The sequence below is a fragment of the Oryx dammah genome, unplaced genomic scaffold (assembly GCF_014754425.2).
Source record: "Oryx dammah isolate SB20612 unplaced genomic scaffold, SCBI_Odam_1.1 HiC_scaffold_26, whole genome shotgun sequence".
NCBI lineage: Eukaryota > Metazoa > Chordata > Mammalia > Artiodactyla > Bovidae > Oryx > Oryx dammah.
Genome location: NW_024070210.1, coordinates 39,146,602 through 39,165,666, shown reverse-complemented (window position 1 = coordinate 39,165,666; position 19,065 = coordinate 39,146,602).

Here is a 19,065-nt window from a genome sequence, read left to right as displayed (position 1 = left end):
TCTAAAACAATTTATGTTTAAACAGTTGATGCATACTAGGATACAAAAAAAAAAGATTTATTTGAACAGTACTACACAGGTGACAAAATATCCTTCCATGTTATAGGTAAATTTACTACGACTGCCATGGGGTAAAAAGTGTAGCAGTGGCTCTTTGAACACTGCAGAAAATAGTTACCAAGTGTAGTTCTGGATGGAGGGTAAATAAAGATGAATTAAAAGTCCTGAGTTGGCCAAAAAGTTTAGGTTTTTCCATAAGTGTTAGCAAAACACCAAATGAAATTTTTGGCCAACCCAATAGTTGCATACTTCAGAAATTCACAACCTAGCTTTAAGAATGTGTACTAAACTGTTGAAACCACTATCTGGTGCCTTTAATCTGATGGTGCTGTTGCTTCTGGCTTTCAGATTGAACTTGAACTTGCACTTGGGGAAATAGTGAGCCAAATATTCAATTCAGTTCAGTCACTCAGGCGTGTCCAACTCTTTGTGACCCTATGAACCACAGCACACCAGTCCTCCCTGTCCATCACCAACACCCGGAGTTTACCCAAACTCTTGTCCATTGAGTCAGTGATGCCATCTAACCATCTCCTTCTCTGTCGTCCCCTTCTCCTCCTGCCTTCAATCTTTCCCAACATCAGGGTCTTTTCAAATGAGTCAGCTCTTCACATCAGGTGGCCAAATTATTGGACCTTCAGTTTCAACATCGGTCCTTCCAATGAACAACCAGGAATGATCTGCTTTAGGATGGACTGGTTGGATCTTCTTGCAGTCTAAGGGACTCTCTAGAGTCTTCTCCAACACCACAGTTCTAAAGCATCAATTCTTCAGTGCTCAGCTTTCTTTATAGTCTAACTATCACATCCATACATGACTACTGGAAAAAACATAGCCTTGACTAGACGGACCTTTGTTGACAAAGTAATGTCTCTGCTTTTTATATGCTGTCTAGGTTGGTCATAACTCTCCTTCCAAGGAGTAAGTGTCTTTTACTTTCATGGCTGCAATCACCATCTGCAGTGATTTTGGAGCCCCCCAAAATAAACTCAGCCACTGTTTTCACTGTTTCCCCATCTATTTGCCATGAAGTGATGGGACCAGATGCCAAGATCTTAGTTTTCTGAATGTTGAGCTTTAAGCCAACTTTTTCACTCTCCTCTTTCACTTCATCAAGAGGCTCTTCAGTTCTTCTTCACTTTCTGCCATAAGGGTGGTATCATCTGCATATCTGAGGTTATTGATATTTCTCCTGGCAATCTTGATCCCAGCTTGTGCTTCTTCTAGCCCAGCATTTTCTCATGATGTACTCTGCATATAAGTTAAATAAGCAGCATGACAGTATACAGCCTTGATGTTCTCCTTTTCCTATTTGGAACCAGTCGTTTTTCCATGTCCAGTTCTACTTCCTGACCTGCATACAGGTTTCTCAAGAGACAGGTCAGGTTGTCTGGTATTCCCCTCTGTTTCAGAATTTTCCAGTTTATTGTGATCCACACAGTCAAAGGCTTTAGCATAGGCAACAAAGAAATAGATGTTTTCCTGGAACTCTTTTGCTTTTTTGATGATCCAGCAGATGTTGGCAATTTGATCTCTGGTTCCTCCACCTTTTCTAAAACCATCTCGAACATCTGGAATTTCAGAGTTCATGTATTGCTGAAGCCTGGCTTGGAGAATTTTGAGCATTACTTCACTAGTGTGTGAGATGAGTGCAATTGTGTGGTAGTTTGAGCATTCTTTGGCCTTGTCTTTCTTTGGGATTGGAATGAAAACTGACCTTTTCAATCCTGTGTCCACTGCTGAGTTTTCCAAATTTGCTGGCATATTGAGTGAAGCACTTAGCATCACCTTTTAGGATTTGAAATAGCTCAACTGGAATTCCATCACCTCCACTAGCTTTGTTCGTAGTGATGCTTCCTAAGGCCCACTTGACTTCACATTCCAGGATGTCTGGCTCTAGGTGAGTGATCACACCATCATGATTATCTGGGTCATAAAGATCTTTTTTGTACAGTTCTGTGTATTCTTGCCACCTCTTCTTAATATCTTCTGCTTCTGTTAGGTCCCTACCATTTCTGTCCTTTATTGAGCCATCTTTGCATGAAATGTTCCCTTGGTATCTCTAATTTTCTTGAAGAGATCTCTAGTCTTTCCCATTCTGTTGTTTTCCTCTATTTCTTTGTATTGATCACTGAATAGGGCTTTCTTATCTCTTCTTGCTATTCTTTGGAACTCTGCATTCAAAGGGTATATCTTTCCTTTTCTCCTTTGCTTTTTGCTTCCCTTCTTTTCACAGCTATCTGTAAGGCCTCCTCAGACAGCCATTTTGCCTTTTTGCGATGGACGGCGCAGAAGCACTGCTGAAAGGAGTTACCCCATGTCCAAGTTCAGGGGCGGTGGCCAAGAGGAGCCAGCTGTAATGACATTGATTTTCTTCAAGCTCTGCCCCAAAATGCTCCTCTCATTTGATGGTAGGGAAGTTGGTTGTTTTCTTTCTTGGAGTGCTGTTGTGAGATAGCTTTTATAAGGTACAGCAGGTGTCTTGGGAGCCCTTTGCCAAGTCCTTTTAGGTCACCTGACATCAGCACAGTTGTACACAGATTCATCATGCTATCAGCCTTCTTCAAATAAGCCATTTTGCACTTTTCTCTCAGGCCTTTTTCTGCCTTGCTTTGACCTTTCCTAATACCAAATAGGCTGTCATGTTACGTCAAACTCCAAACCTGCCCTTGGCTATTAGTTGAGCTATGAAGTGGGGTTTCAAAGTCATTTCCAAAGAGACTTTTCCTCTAAAGATTATAAAAAAATATTAGTTGGAAATACGAGCAAGCAGAAAATAGTATTTGACCAGAATGTTTGTACAGTATGAATAAGGAGAAGAAAACTGTGTGCATTGTTGTTGTTATTGTTTCGTTCACTAACTTGTCCAACTCTCTGAGACTCCATGGACTGCACCATTCCAATGTTCCCTGTCCTTCACTGTCTTCTAGAGTTTGCTTGAATTCATGCCCATTGAGTTGGTCATGCCATCGAACCATTTCATCCTCTGCTGCCCTCTTGTCTTTAGCCTTCAATCTTTCCCAGAATCAGGGTCTTTTCCAATGAGTCATCACTTCACATTAGGTGCCCAAAGTATTGGAGCTTCACCTTCAACATCAGGCCTTCCAATCAGGGTTGATTTCCTTTAGGACTGACTGGTTTGATCTCCTTGCTGTCCTAGGGACTTACAAGAGTCTTCACAAGCCATAATTCATAGGCATCAGTTCTTTGGTGCTCAGCTTTCTTTATGGTTCAACTCTCACATCCGTACATGACTACTGGAAAAAAACATATATTTGACTATACGGACCTTTGTTGGCAAAGTGATGTGTTTGTTTTTGATATGCTATCTGGGTTTGTCATAGGTTTAAGAACTTCATTTATGACCAGTATAACCTAGGAAAAGCTTGAAGATTTAATACTAAAATTAATATAGGCAGATGAGTTTCCATTCTGAAATCAAAAGAATATTCAGAAATAAAGAAGTTGATTTCCATAAAATGATTCCTGTAATGATTAGAATCATGAAATAATACTTGAATTTATGCTGAGGAGTGTTACTAGAAAAATAGAAGGCAGACATTCAACACAAGGAAGAAATGATCATAATGAGAAAAAATTCAAAAGTTATAGAAAATATCAGAATACAGGGCAGGTACTAAGGCAAAGGAAGCACAAGCAAAACAGGATGTAATAGCAAAAGAAAACATTTAAAAAAAATCTAACATTGAAATATCAGCAAGCAGCTCTATGTAACTGGTTAATTGAGCCTGGTGGACCCTGATGATGCCATGCAAAAATAAAGTGTGTATTAAATAAGTTCTGCTGACTTTTCTTCCCCTCACTTGGATGAAATCATAAGTAAATCCCACTATGGCAGCAGATCTCAGACTTTGGCTTGATTGAAATCCTCTGGAGGGGTTGTGAAAACCAGTTTTCTGGGTCTTACTGCAGAGCCTCTCATTTAATAGGTCTGGAATGAATCTGAGAATTTGTATTTTTATCAAGTTTCCAGATGATTCTGATGCTACTGAGGAGGGTTGAAGACCACACTTTGAGAACCTTTGCAGTATGGTTTCTGGTTACTCTCAATTAGTTGTTATGTTTTTGAGGTATTAAAAACTAAAGAATGATCTGTTAATATAATTATTGCTTTATTTCATCATCTGATTCATAACATTTTTTACCCACTATTACTGTCACCCACCCACTCCCCAACTGCAGTTTGGTTTGGAAGCTTGTGGTCAGGAAGAAGGGTGTATTAGGCTTCCTTTTTCTTTCTGGATAAAAACTTATTCTACTTGTTACCTGTTGTCTTTGCCACTTTAGACTTGGTAAGGGAGGGATGGGCGTAGTCTTAAGTGCTAATGCATTTTTAATGGGGTCCCTTGTATTTAGAATGTCAAATATTGATGCTTTTTTACCTGGAAAACATAGGAAACTACAAGGAACATGTTCAGTTGTGGATGATGTTGCCTCAATCTAGCCAAATCATCTTCTGATCCATTTCTGGCTTCTTTCCAACAGGACCCACTGACTCCCTCTGCTGTTGTCACATTTCATTTCTAAGCAGTCCCATTTCATAGCTGAGAGGTGGAGTCAAACACTGGTATCACAAGTTTTTAACCAATCCTGCATGCATAATTTTCTAGTGTTTTCAAATCGTAGAGGTGCTTCTGAAACTCAAAAACATCAAGAAAATGTGAATTTAACATTCCTTAATTATAACATATAAAATGTTTAAATATGTACTACATTTTAAACCCATATTCTCTATAAAACTATATACAATTTTGTGTCATCACTCATAAATTAAAATCGGACCACCAATTTCCACCTTGCATTTGTTATTGAGATTCCACTGTCTCTTAGAGTTATACCACTATTTAGGCAGAAAATGAGAGTAAAACTTCTAAAATAAGGACAGGACTTTGACTCTCAATTTTATATTGATTGCTACTGATATCCTTCTGGAGTAGGAAATGGCAACCCGCTCCAGTATTCTTGCCTGGAAAAATTCCATGGACAGAGCCTGGAGGGCTATAGTCCATGGTGTCACAAAGAGTCAGACACTGTTGACTCACCGTGCACACACACACAAACACACACACACACACACACACACACACACACACAGAGATAACCTAATCATCTAAGTTCCCAGAGACCCCTTTATTCTGTAGCTCTTTGGTTCCAATTGCCACATATTGGACAGTGAAGGGGTATTTAATGATGTGGGAAGCTTGGTGTAGCTGCTCTGTAGGGGTCTTATCACTTTCCTGAAGACAGTGCCACATAGGAAACAGAGGCAGTTTAGGGGATGGGGTGGAATCACAGTTAGTCAAATAATCATACCTGTTGGTGGAGGATGAAGTGCTGGTGTGTAGAAAGGCATGGGGCAATCAAAGGATATGGTGCTTTGTTCAAAGGACATGGTGTTTACTAATGATGGTGATGATAAAAACAGTTTGGGTTAACTGTGGCTACCATGGAGAGCCGACAAGATGAAAATGCTAAGTTTAAGGCCTGTACTGTACACCCAACCTGGGCTTCTCTTGTGGCTCAGCTGGTAAAGAATCCACCTGCAATGCAGGAGACCTGGGTTCAGTCCCTGGGTTGGGAAGATCTTCTGGAGAAGGGAAAGGCTACCTGCTGGAGTCCAGCTCTGGCAGCTAGGGAATCAGCCTGAAGGGATGAGTGGTGTCGGCGGAGGATGATGTAGCCTCTGACTCAAGGTGTGGGACTACATGTTTATTTCAAGCTTCAGGTTTTCTTTTATACTTTGACAAAAGCATTAGGTCAGAGGTTTGACATTTTCAGTCCCCTACCCCCGACCTAGATTTATTGTCTCCAGAAATCATTGTTGCCCTTCAAGCAGAGTTCCTGCTTCAGCGATTCTCTCAGAATCGGCTTTACTATCTATTATCTACTTCCTCTTATGTGTCCTATACTTAACTTATGATTACATAGTAACTCATGCTTATGTCTGGGCTGCATACCACAGTACTCAGTTTATTTCTTATCTTTCTAAATCCTGTTTGCCCCTAGTATCTTAGGCTCACTATCTCCTAAAAAGGCTTCTAGCTATTAATATCTCTAAAATTCCTAATCTCTATAAGCTATAGTAAAATATGCTAACACTACAACAATCCTTAAACTTTTAGCTTCTAGCTATTCTTAATTATTCCTAAACCCTAAGCTCAGCAAACTTATTTTGCCATAAATATTTCCCTCACAAACAGGTCTCAGATAGCAATCCTTCCCATGGCCTCAAGCTGCGGTCTACATGCTCATCGCGGAGCATTCTTTGTAAAGATCCTTGAACAAATGTCAATGGTTACTTTATAGATTATTTTCTGGGCACAACTGCAGAAGGCTTTGTGCTTTCTCATGCTTCTCTCAAGAACAATAAGCACCTTAACATTCTTTCCAGCCAACTCAACCAAAGAAAGGAAAGAACAAGTCAGAATCACAAGACCTAACTCCTTCATCCTGGAACTGTGCCTGCTGGATGAGGAGAGGGGGTTGGGGCCGTGCCTCCATTTGTCAGTAATGCCTAACAACACCTACCCACTCTTGTATTCTGGCCTGGAGATTTCCATGGACTATATAGTCCATGGGATCACAAAGAGTCTGACACGACTGAGCCACTTTCACTTTCACTTTTCACACCCAACCCAAATCTTCACTGGTGGAGAATCAGAATGCCTCTAGGTTGTTGCTAAAGGAATCCCTTATCATTTATAGCTGCAAGGTAGACATGGGTCAGGATCAGATCCAGAACTTGATCATACAAGTTATAGTGTTGTAAAAATCATTTAAACCCCAACCTTGCCAGGTCTCTCGTGCTAAAATAAGGCAAACAGGAAATAGTGGGATCCTGAGATTGGGAAGATAACAAATTTGGCCTCCCAGAGTGGTTGAGAATTTTAAATCAAAAATTACTGCAAAATCTTCCTTATGTGTGAAAGCAGTTCTTCTTTCACACATTTTTCAAAAATTATAAATGAGGATCAGGATTCATAGATTTAGATTATCTTCAGGAAACACACTCATGATAAATAGTGTTCTAGTAGAGCGCTAATGAACTATGTGTTTCATCAAAGAGGACATAACAGAGATACTGAAATAGTGCAGAATCTGGCTGATTTGTATCTGTAAGAACTGAGGGAGCATGTATGGAAAAGGTTTTAAAGGTGTTAGTATGAGATGACAAAATGGAAAGTTGACTTAAGCCTATTTTAGTGGTATGAGTGTACTCACATAGAATTTGTGATTTATATTGTTAGCTCAAGCATCTGACTGTGGCCCTGGCCTTAAATGTGACCAACTCTTAAGGGAAGGGAGATGGTGGAACCTGTCAAGTATAATCCACAGAAAAGTTTCTGAAAACTCAAGGAGATGCGAATCTTGAAGTGGAGCTCTTATGTGTTCAATCATCTTGTAACCTTCAGTTCAGTTCAATTCAGTCGCTCAGTCATGTCCGACTCTTTGCGACCCCATGAATTGCAGCACACCAGGCCTCCCTGTCCATCACCAACTCCCGGACTTCACTCAGACTCACGTCCATCGAGTTGGTGCTGCCACCCAGCCATCTCATCATCTGTCATCCCCTTCTCCTCCTGCCCCCAATCCCTCCCATCATCAGAGTCTTTTCCAATGAGTCAACTCTTCGCATGAGGTGGCCAAAGTACTGGAGCTTCAGCTTTAGCATCATTCCTTCCAAAGAAATCCCAGGGTTGATCTCCTTCAGAATGGACTGGTTGGATCTCCTTGCAGTCCAAGGGACTCTCAAGAGTCTTCTCCAACACCACAGTTCGTCTACAAATCAGCATCTATAAAACATTTTTGGAGCCTTTCCTCTCAAGGCCAGAGATGATTGTGGACAATGCCAGTATGTAATTGGCTTTCCCAATTATAGTAGGGGGGCTTCCCTGGTAGCTCAGACAGTAAAGCGTCTGCTTACAATGTGGGAGACCTGGGTTTGATCCCTGGGTTGGGAAGATCCCCTGGAGAAGGGAATGGCAACCCACTCCAGTATTCATGCCTGAAAAATCCCATGGACCAAGGAGCCTGGTGGGCTACAGTCCATGGGGTCACAAAGAGTTGGACACAACTGAGTGACTTCACTTCAGGAATAATTAGATCAAGAGTAATAGAGGATGGGTGGTAGCACTTAAGCACAAGTGGGCCCAGTTTTCACAAGTGATTAACTGAATTGAATGTGGAGTGTTTTGACTCTCAGGCTACAGTGTTGGTGAATCATCATTTGATCAAGGGAAAGAACCCTATGAATGAAATAGAGAGTCAGCCTTGACATATATAAACAGATAAATTCTAAACGGTATTAGAAGAACCCTAGTTCAAGTTCATCACAGGAGTTGTGATTCATAGCCCCTTACTCAGTTTTCAGACCCACAGTTACTTGATTAAGGAAGAACCTTGTCCCTTTGTAATGCAGGCACAAGGGTATGGTATAACTCTTCTCCCAAGCTTTCATAATCTGTGGTCATTTACCAGGGTGTGAGCAGAGGAAAAAGGAAAAAATTCAGGTTTTCAGAAGGTCACTGAGACTTCAAATGAAGGCTGGTTCTTATCCATCCCATTTTGCCACCATGGTCACTCTAGTTTATAGATATTAGATAATAGAAACTGTCTTAGCCAGAATTTATCTCAGTGTAAGTCTAGTTGGTACCACAGAAGTATCTGTGGTTATTTACTCATTTTGGGTGTATATGGCAGAAATGAACTGATCTCTCTCTTGTTTTATTGATCTGCATAGTTATTGGAAAAATCCCCACACTGATCCATGAAATAAGAACTATTATTATGTAGGAAAGACCAAATTCATATTTCTGGTGCTCACTGCTTGCTATGATAGTAACATGATTGTAAAGTAACATCACTTCTGAAGGAAATATAAAAATTAGTGCCACTGTCAAAGACTTTATAATGCAAAAGTGTTTGTTTCAGTCACATCTTTATTTAATTGCCTATGTGACCACACACGCAGCTTATATATTTTGGGGAGTAACTACACATAATCTTAAACATCAAATAAGAGGAAGTAGTAGTACCTGTCCTAGGCAAACTTCGTTAGAATTAGAGGAGAAGGGACAATTTCCTAACTTATTATGAGACAAGTATTAATTTTGTGCTTTCTGCCAGTACCTATTAAATTGCAGCAGGCTAAAGTAATTAACTTAAAAATAGAGTAAAATCTCAGACCCTTCACAATTCTTTACAGAAATTTCCTCAATCTGATAAAGGACGTCTACCAATAACCTACATCTAAACATCTAACATAGTACTGAAAGATTTAATTCTTTTCCACTAAGATCAGGGACAAGGCAAGGGTGTTCAATATCACTACTTCTAGTCGATATTGTCCCTAAGTTGTAGTCAGTAGAGTAAGGAAGGAAAAAGCTAGCATAAAAAGATTAGAAAATAAGTAAAACTGTCTGTATTTCAAGAGGAAAGTTATGACCAACCTAGACAGCATATTAAAAAGCAGAGACATTACTTTGCCAACAAAGGTCTGTCTAGTCAAGGATATGGTGTTTTCAGTGGTCATGTGTGGATGTGAGAGTTGGACTGTGAAGAAAGCTGAGCACCAAAGAATCGATGCTTTTGAACTGTGGTGTTGGAGAAGACTCTTGAGAGTCCCTTGGACTGCAAGGAGATCCAACCAGTCCATTCTAAAGGAGATCAGTCCTGGGTGTTCATTGGGAGGACTGATGTTGAAGTTGAAACTCCAATACTCTGGCCACCTGATGCAAAGAGCTGATTCATTGGAAAAGACTCTGATGCTGGGAAAGATTGAGGGCAGGAGGAGAAGGGGACGACAAAAGATGAGATGGTTTGATGGCATCATCGACTTGATGGACATGGGTTTGGGTGGACTCCGGGAGGCCTGGTGTGCTGCGGTTCATGGGGTTACAAAGCGTCGGACACGACTGAGTGACTAAACTGACTGACTGACTGATCTCAAGATAACTTGATTTTTATGAGAATGTCCCATAGATTATAGCTGGATAATTTAGGAAGGAGAAAGTACAAAGTTGAAAAATTCAAGACCAATACACAAAAATTAATTGTATTATTACATACTAGTGACAAATAATTGGCAATTGAAAATAGTAAAGCAGTAACATTTAGAATAGCATAAAGATACAAAAATATGGGATACATTTGAGAAAAAGATATAGAAAGCATGCAATAAAATTACAAAACTTTGCTGATTGAAGTTAAAGAGAATTTAAATAACTTGAGTGTTATGCCATATCAATCAGAAACTTTAATGTATTAAGTAAGCAACTCTCCAAACTGATAAAGTGAAGTGAAGTCGCTCAGTCATGCCCGACTCTTTGCGACCCCATGGACTAGCCTGCACCAAGCTCCTCCATCTATGGGATTTTCTAGGCAAGAGTACTGGAGTGGGTTTCCCTTTTCTTCTCCAGGGAATCTTCCCAACCCAGGGATTGAACCCAAGTCTCCCACATTGTAGACAGATGCTTTACCTTCTGAGTCACCAGGGAAGTCCCAAACTGATATATAGGTTCATTGCAATCCCAATCAAAATATCAGCAGACTGTATAGAAAATGACAAGCTTATTCATAACTTTTGTGGAAAATTATAAAGTTCAAGAACAATAAAGAACAATAAAGTTCAAGTACTCATATTATTTAACTCAATTCTTTTTGTAGAGCTAAAATAATCAAGAGAGTAATTCATTGGTATAAAGACAAATAATGAAACAAAACAGAAAATTCAGATTTAGAATTCTCAGCTTTTCTTTCCTTTCCATGACCTTGACAATTTTTATTATTGTTTTTGTACTCACAGTTAGGATTTATTACAGTGAAAGGCTATAAAGCAAAATTAACAAAGGGCACATGATGTGAATCCATAGGAATCCAGACACAAATTTCCAAGAGTCTTCTATCAGTGGAGTCACACAGGACACACATTTATAAAATGTCTTTCAGGTACTTTATAAAATGTCTTTCAATTGATGTTTCTTCATGATTAAACTGTGGATTTCTTATTTGGGGGAATAATGCTACAGAGATAAGTACCTTCTCATCATATCTTATCCACATGTATATTATAATAACATGACCATACATTTTCTTCAGTGAGTTGTCTGAATTGACATTCTAAAGGTATTTACTATTATTATTAACATTTTAGATCTTTTAAATCATGCTGTTATTATACCTGTCAGTAGTATTAGGAAACTTTTTGATTTTGAATGTTTTCTCAGATAAGTTTGACAAATGTTTAATGTTTATTTCTATGTAATTTATATTTTTATCACTTTATCATTTTACCCATTAACAGATTATTATATGTCTAAATGAAGAACATTTATTTAGCTACTTCACTGGGCTATCTTATAGTTTACAATGGTTTTGAATTGATTGTTTTTAATGTTCCAGATATACTGAATATAATTTAAAAATAAATTATAGCATTCCCTCATCATGGACTAATATGTTTTTAAATAATTTGAATACTATTATACACAAAAAACAGTTATATCATTAAGTAAACAAAGTAGAATAGTAATTGCCTGATTTTACCTAGGGTTGAATTTACTTGAGGTACTTACTGTATGGAGTGCTTTCCTCTCTATTCCAAAGCTATTGAATTAAAAATTGAGGGAACAAAACCCAGATTTCTGCATTATCAGTAAACACACTTGATGGCTCTGATATGTATAGAAAATTCACAATAAAATCTGGTTATGTAATAAGACATATGCATAAGAAAAATTTAAACTTATGTACTTATATAGTAGTAAATTTAAGAATACTTTTTTAAAAAAAGTATTACTTTGTATTTTTATTTTTTATTTATTTTTTAAAGTATTTTTTTAATTTAATTTTTTTTAACTTTACAATACTGTATTGGTTTTGCCATAAATTGACATGAATCCACCAGAGGTGTACATGAGTTCCCAACCCTGAACCCCCCTCCCACCACCCTCCCCATATCATCTCTCTGGGTCATCCTAGTGCACCAGCCCCAAGCATCCTGTATCCTGTATCAAACCTAGACTAGCGATTCGTTTCTTACATGATAGCATACATGTTTCAATGCCATTCTCCCAAATCATCCCACCCTCTCCCTCTCCCACAGAGTCCAAAAGTCTGTTCTTTACATGTGTGTCTCTTTTGCTGTCTCGTGTATAGCGTTATCCTTACCATCTTTCTAAATTCCATATATATGTGTTAATACACTGTATTGGTGTTTTTCTTTGTGGCTTACTTCACTCTGTATAACCTGCTCCAGTTTCATCCACCTCATTAGAACTGATTCAAATGTATTATTTTTAATGGCTGAGTAATACTCCATAGTGTATATGTACCACAGCTTTCTTATCCGTTCGTCTGCTGATGGACATCTAGGTTGTTTCCATGTCCTGGCTATTATAAACAGTGCAGCAGTGAACCCTGGGGTACACGTGTCTCTTTCAATTCTGATTTCCTTGGTGTGTATGCCCAGCAGTGGGATTGCTGGGTCATAAGGCAGTTCTATTTGTAGTTTTTTAAGGAATCTCCACATTGTTCTCCATAGTGGCTGTACTAGTTTGCATTCTCACCAACAGTGTAAGAGGATTCCCTTTTCTCCACACCCTCTCCAGCATTTATTGCTTGTAGACTTTTGGATCGCAGCCATTCTGACTGGTGTGAAATGGTACCTCATAGCGGTCTTGATTTGCATTTCTCTGATAATGAGTGATGTCGAGTATCTTTTTGTGTCTTTGTTAGCCATCTGTATGTCTTCTTTGGAGAAATGTCTATTTAGTTCTTTGGCCCATTTTTTGATTGGTATGACAAACCCACAGCAAACATTATCCTCAATGGTGAAAAATTGAAAGCATTTCCCCTAAAATCAGGAACAAGACAAGGGTGCCCACTTTCACCGCTACTGTTCAACATAGTTCTGGAAGTTTTGGCCACAGCATTCAGAGCAGAAAAAGAAATAAAAGGAATCCAAATTGGAAAAGAAGAAGTAAAACTCTCACTGTTTGCAGATGACATGATGCTCTACATAGAAAACCCTAAAGACTCCACCAGAAAATTACTAGAACTAATCAATGAATATAGTAAATTTGTGGGATATAAAATCAACACACAGAAATCCCTTGCATTCCTATACACTAATAATGAAAAAGCAGAAAAAGAAATTAAGGAAATAATTCCATTCACCATTGCAACGAAAATAATAAAATACTTGGGAATATATCTACCTAAAGAAACTAAAGACCTATATATAGAAAACTATAAAACACTGATGAAAGAAATCAAAGAGGACACTAATAGATGGAGAAATATACCATGTTCATGGATTGGAATAATCAATATAGTGAAAATGAGTATACTACCCAAAGCAATCTACAGATTCAGTGCAATCCCTATCAAGCTACCAGCGGTATTTTTCACAGAGCTAGAACAAATAATTTCACAATTTGTATAGAAATACAAAAAAACTCAAATAGCCAAAGCAATCTTGAGAAAGAAGAATGGAACTGGAGGAATCAACCTGCCTGACTTCAGGCTCTACTACAAAGCCACAGTCATCAAGACAGTATGGTACTGGCACAAAGACAGAAATATAGATCAATGGAACAAAATAGAAAGCCCAGAGACAAATCCACACACCTATGGACACCTTATCTTCGACAAAGGAGGCAAGAATATACAGTGGAGTAAAGACAATCTCTTTAACAAGTGGTGCTGGGAAAACTGGTCAACCACTTGTAAAAGAATGAAACTAGAACACTCTAACACCATACACAAAAATAAACTCAAAATGGATTAAAGATCTAAATGTAAGACCAGAAACTATAAAACTCCTAGAGGAGAACATAGGCAAAACACTCTCTAACATAAATCACAGCAGGATCCTCTATGATCCATCTCCCAGAATACTGGAAATAAAAGCAAAAATAAACAAATGGGATCTAATTAAAATTAAAAATTCTGCACAACAAAGGAAACTATAAGCAAGGTGAAAAGACAGCCTTCAGAATGGGAGAAAATAATAGCAAATGAAGCAACTGACAAACAACTAATCTCAAAAATACACAAGCAACTTATGCAGCTCAATTCAAGAATACTTTTCAATAACATCTTTATTCTCTGGTCATCATTCTATCTCCATCTCAAAAATAAGACTTACTGGGATTCCAGCAATGGTGTAAGGAGTTTTCTACTTCAATATTAGTGGTAAATTTATAAGATCTTTTAAACTTTTAATTACTTTAAGAAGTAGCATCAAGTTGTAGTTTTTGGAATGTTTTTTGAATGGTAGTGGTTCTGTGATAAAGAGATAGAGACCCTGTAGAAAAGGGACTGCATTGCTGGTTGAAGGGGGATCAACAGTAACTCACTTAAAAATAAGGATCAGGTAAATAATTTGTGAGACCAAGTGTGAAATGAAAATCTGACGTCTTTTGTGCAAAATCATGAACAATATTAAGACAGCAATGGCAGAGTCAAACCAAAGACAAGGCCTTCCTAAGGATAGGGTGCTTTGTGACTGCCCAAGTTGCATGCCTGTGAAACTGGCTTTGTTCTTGATACTCTAAGAGCAAGTTACAGTTTAAAAAATAATTGTAGCTTTTGCTCTTCATGTACATGCTATCATTTTTGGAACCATTATATGTAGAGTTTTAAACAGGATTGTAAATGGTAAGTCTTTATAAAAGACATTCATTTTCAAATACTTTTCCCTCCAGTGACCTAATTACTATATTTCTTTTTCAAATGTAAAATATTTCTTCCTTAGTGATTTAAATGTATCCCATGGAAATTCATTGCTCCTCTAAATAATCTTTTTAAAATAGTTTTATGAGTCTATATAGTGAATCATTGTAAATAATAAGTAAATGCATATGAGGGTAATGATAAACATATATTTTGGAATCTTTGGAAAGACAAAAGACATTTTTAGCCGATTGGTATTGCTTTTTTTTTTTTTTAATCTTCAGTTATTCTAGGAAACGAAGAACGTTTTTTGATCTTTTAGATATATTCCTCCTAAGAGGTTAAAAGGTTTGAGCCTTAGAACAATTTTAACTCTCTTAAGTTCCTTTCACTGTAGGATTCTTTTCAGTGGAAGGAGAGGTTCTTTCTTATTATAATGTTATTAGTGAAGTTTTCTCATTTCAACTTTTACCACTGGTAGCAAATCCTAATGTCTTTTCAGTAATAGGAGAATTTTTTTTTTTAAATGATAGATTCAGGTCCTTTTGTGGTTCTTCTGAATTTTAGGGCTTCAAAAAAGTGGATAATGAAGCTTAGTTCACAAAAATATGTGTTCTGTCACTTTCCTCCCACCCACATGCCTATTTGGTGTGAGAGTAATAGAGTCTGATTTTCAATTGTAATGGACATTGCTCTATCTGAGAGTATTCAAAGAGAGTTTCATCTAATGGAAATGTACAATGAAGTCTTTTAAGTCACATTTCTAGATTCTCAATGTTAACAAAATTCTTGTGGTCTTTGGGTGATATGTTATAGGCTGATTTGGCTATTTTTTAAAGACTTAATGTGTCAATAGGAGTATTCTTTGTGGGTTTGTTATTGTTTTTGTTTTGCATCAAATGCAATATATGAAAAATGAAGACATATCTTAAGCAAAGATAAATTGTAAAACTTAATTCTACAATCATGCAATTATAAATAAGCATTAAGAAGTAATGTTTATTAACCATTAAATTTAGACAGCATTAAAATATACCTAGAGTTGACTTATGAAATGAGTATCATTCCTATTACACTGAGGCTCAGGACAACATGTCCTTCAGTAAGGCAGGAGTACTTTCCTTTTGAACATGATCTTCTGCCTCCAAATCTCAAGATTATTCCACACATACTGTAGAAGTCCAAGAATAGAGGTACATAGTGCTTCACCTTCACTATATTTTTCCTTTGCTTTTACTTCAACACCCAATATCTCCGTATATTTCAATAGTTCTATCACATCTTCTCAACACATTCTCTGCCCATAAAGGAACTGGATAGTTCACCTTAGTTATCTTGGATCTAATAGTCTTGCTGTTTATTTATGTCCATTAACTACTCTTACCATATTCAAAGCCCATGTTTCAACTCAGAATTATTCTCTAAATCCAAACCATGTGGAGTTTTTTTTTTTTTTTTTTTTAATAAGAACATAGTTTGTACTAAGTGCTAGTGTGGTGGTCAGTTGTATTGAAAAGACACTGAATTAAGAGTCAGAGAAATCTGAGTTTCTGACTTACATGTTCTTTGATATCTTACAAGAGATGCTGTATTTCAGTTTTCTCAACCATCAGTGGAGCTAAAGTGCATCATAGTTTTGTAAATATAAACTACCAAATATAGTAATGGCACATGGTTTCTAAGAAACATTATTCTCTTAAATTTTTTTTTCTGGTGTATTCAGTGAACACTTAATATCTATAACAAAGGCAATCAATACATTCAAATCACCTCTTATCTTAATCTAGCACTTTAACACTTGATATTCACCAAGGGATGTGGCAACACCAGTATGTCACAGAGTGTATTTCAAATAAAAGACAAAAATGTACATGTGTATTTTATAAGTCTCTTTCTACTAAAATACATGTAAAGCAACCTTCAGTCCAAATAAGAACAATATCTATATTTTGTTGGGCTTAATATTGTTTAAAAATTTTTTTAATTAGTGAGTCATATTTTGTTTAGTGAACCCTACAAGGATTAATGTTGAAGCTGACGCTCCAATACTTTGGCCATCTGATGTAAAGAGCTGACTCATTGGAAAAGATCCTGATAATGGGAAAGATTGAAGGGAGGAAGAGAAGGGGATGACAGAGGTTGAGATGATTGGATGGCATCACCGACTTGATGGACATGAGTTTGAGCAAGCTCTAGGAGTAGGTGATGGACAGGGAAGCCTGGCATGCTGCGGTCCATGGGTTTGCAAAGAGGAGGACACAACTGAGCAACTGAACTGAACTGAACTTATGAAATATGAACACCAGAAATCTTCCCATTTTCTGTTATCTAATATATATCTTGCACCATAACATTGGCTCATTATGATGGATGAGATAGGAAAAAAAGGACTTTTGCTGCCAGCAGTTGATTGGAACCTTCATTAGGAAGAATACTCTATTATACATTGGAGAATATCAGAGTATAAAACACTAATTTTACAACTGAGCAGAATCTGGATGAGATTCTAAAGATGAGAAAGATAAGAAAAGCTAAGATTGCTTTACTTTAGCCCTGAAAATATTTGTGAAGCTGTTAAGTAAAGTTGAATACTTTATTTTAAGGGAAAATGAAAGAACACTATCAATCATGTTCTCTTCATAGCCTATGGATACAGATTTCTAGTCTAGTCTATGTTCATTTTAAATTGTTTTAAAGTTTTTATTATAAACATATCAGTTTTGACTAGCAAAGGAAAAATTAAAATTTTATTAGAATTATTTCAAGTACATGTACTTCTTAATATTTTAATGTTATAAAATCATGGCAGAAATGACAAAATCACTCTTGATTGGACATGAGGCTAATTGAAAAGCATTATAACTTTTGTAGTGTACTATGGACACAACTAGAAAATTCTGAAAGAGATGGGAATACCAGATCACCAGACCTGCATCTTGAGAAACCTATATGCAGGTCAGGAAGTAAGTAAGAACTGGACATGGAACAACAGACTGGTTCCAAATAGGAAAAGGAGTACGTCAAGGCTGTATATTGTCACTCTGCTTATTTAACTTATATGCAGAGTACATCCTTAGAAATGCTGGGCTGGAAGAAGCACAAGCTGAAATCAAGATGGCTGGGAGAAATATCTATAACCTCAGATATGCAGATGATACCACCCTTATGGCAGAAAGTGAAGAGGAACTAAAAAGCCTCTTGCTGAAAGTGAAAGAGGGGAGTGAAAAAGTTGGCTTAAAGCTCAACATTCAGAAAACGAAGATCATGGCATCCGGTCCCATCACTTAATGGGAAATAGATGGGGAAACAGTGGAAAGTGTCAGACTTTATTTTGGGGGGCTCCAGAATCACTGCAGATGGTGATTGCAGCCATGAAATTAAAAGACTCTTACTCCTTGGAAGGAAAGTTATGACCAACCTAGATAGCATATTCAAAAGCAGAGACATTACTTTGCCAACCAAGGTCCGTGTAGTCAAGGCTATGGTTTTTCCTGTGGTCATGTATGGATGTGAGAGTTGGACTGTGAGGAAATCTGAGCACCAAAGAATTGATGCTTTTGATCTGTGGTGTTGGAGAAGACTCTTGAGAGTCCCTTGGACTGCAAGGAGATCCAACCAGTCCATCCTAAAGGAGATCAGTCCTGGGTGTTCATTGAAAGGACTGATGCTGAAGATGAAACTCCAGTACTTTGGCCACCTCATGCAAAGAGTTGACTCATTGGAAAAGACTTTGATGCTGGGAGGGATTGTGGGCAGGAGGAGAAGAGGATGACAGAAGATAGATGACTGGATGACATCACCAACTCGATGGACATGAGTTTGGGTAAACTCCGGGAGCTGGTGATGGACAGGAAGGCCTGGTGTGCTGTGATTCATGGGGTTGCAAAGAGTCGGACACGACTGAACAACTGAACTGAACTGATGGACACAACTGGAGTAGGAAATGGAACCCACTGCAATATTCTTGCCTGGAAAATCCTGTGGTTAGAGGAGCCTGGAGGGCTACAGTTCATAGGGTCACAAAGAGTCAGAAGTGGCTGAAGCCACTTAGCATTTGGACACTACTATCCAGAGTTCAAAACTGAACAAAAAAAATAAAACCGTATCTTAGGACTCTTAGGACAATAAGGGTTCACCTCCAGAGTTACTGTCATTATTCCACACAATGAGTGGATGATTAACCCTAAGCACACACACAGGACAGCGGCAACAATTATAATCAGCAATAGCAGCTAAAGGAAATTGATACTTGATACACCTGGATATGTTAAAGAATAATTAATAAAGGAAACTTTACAAAAGTTGTTA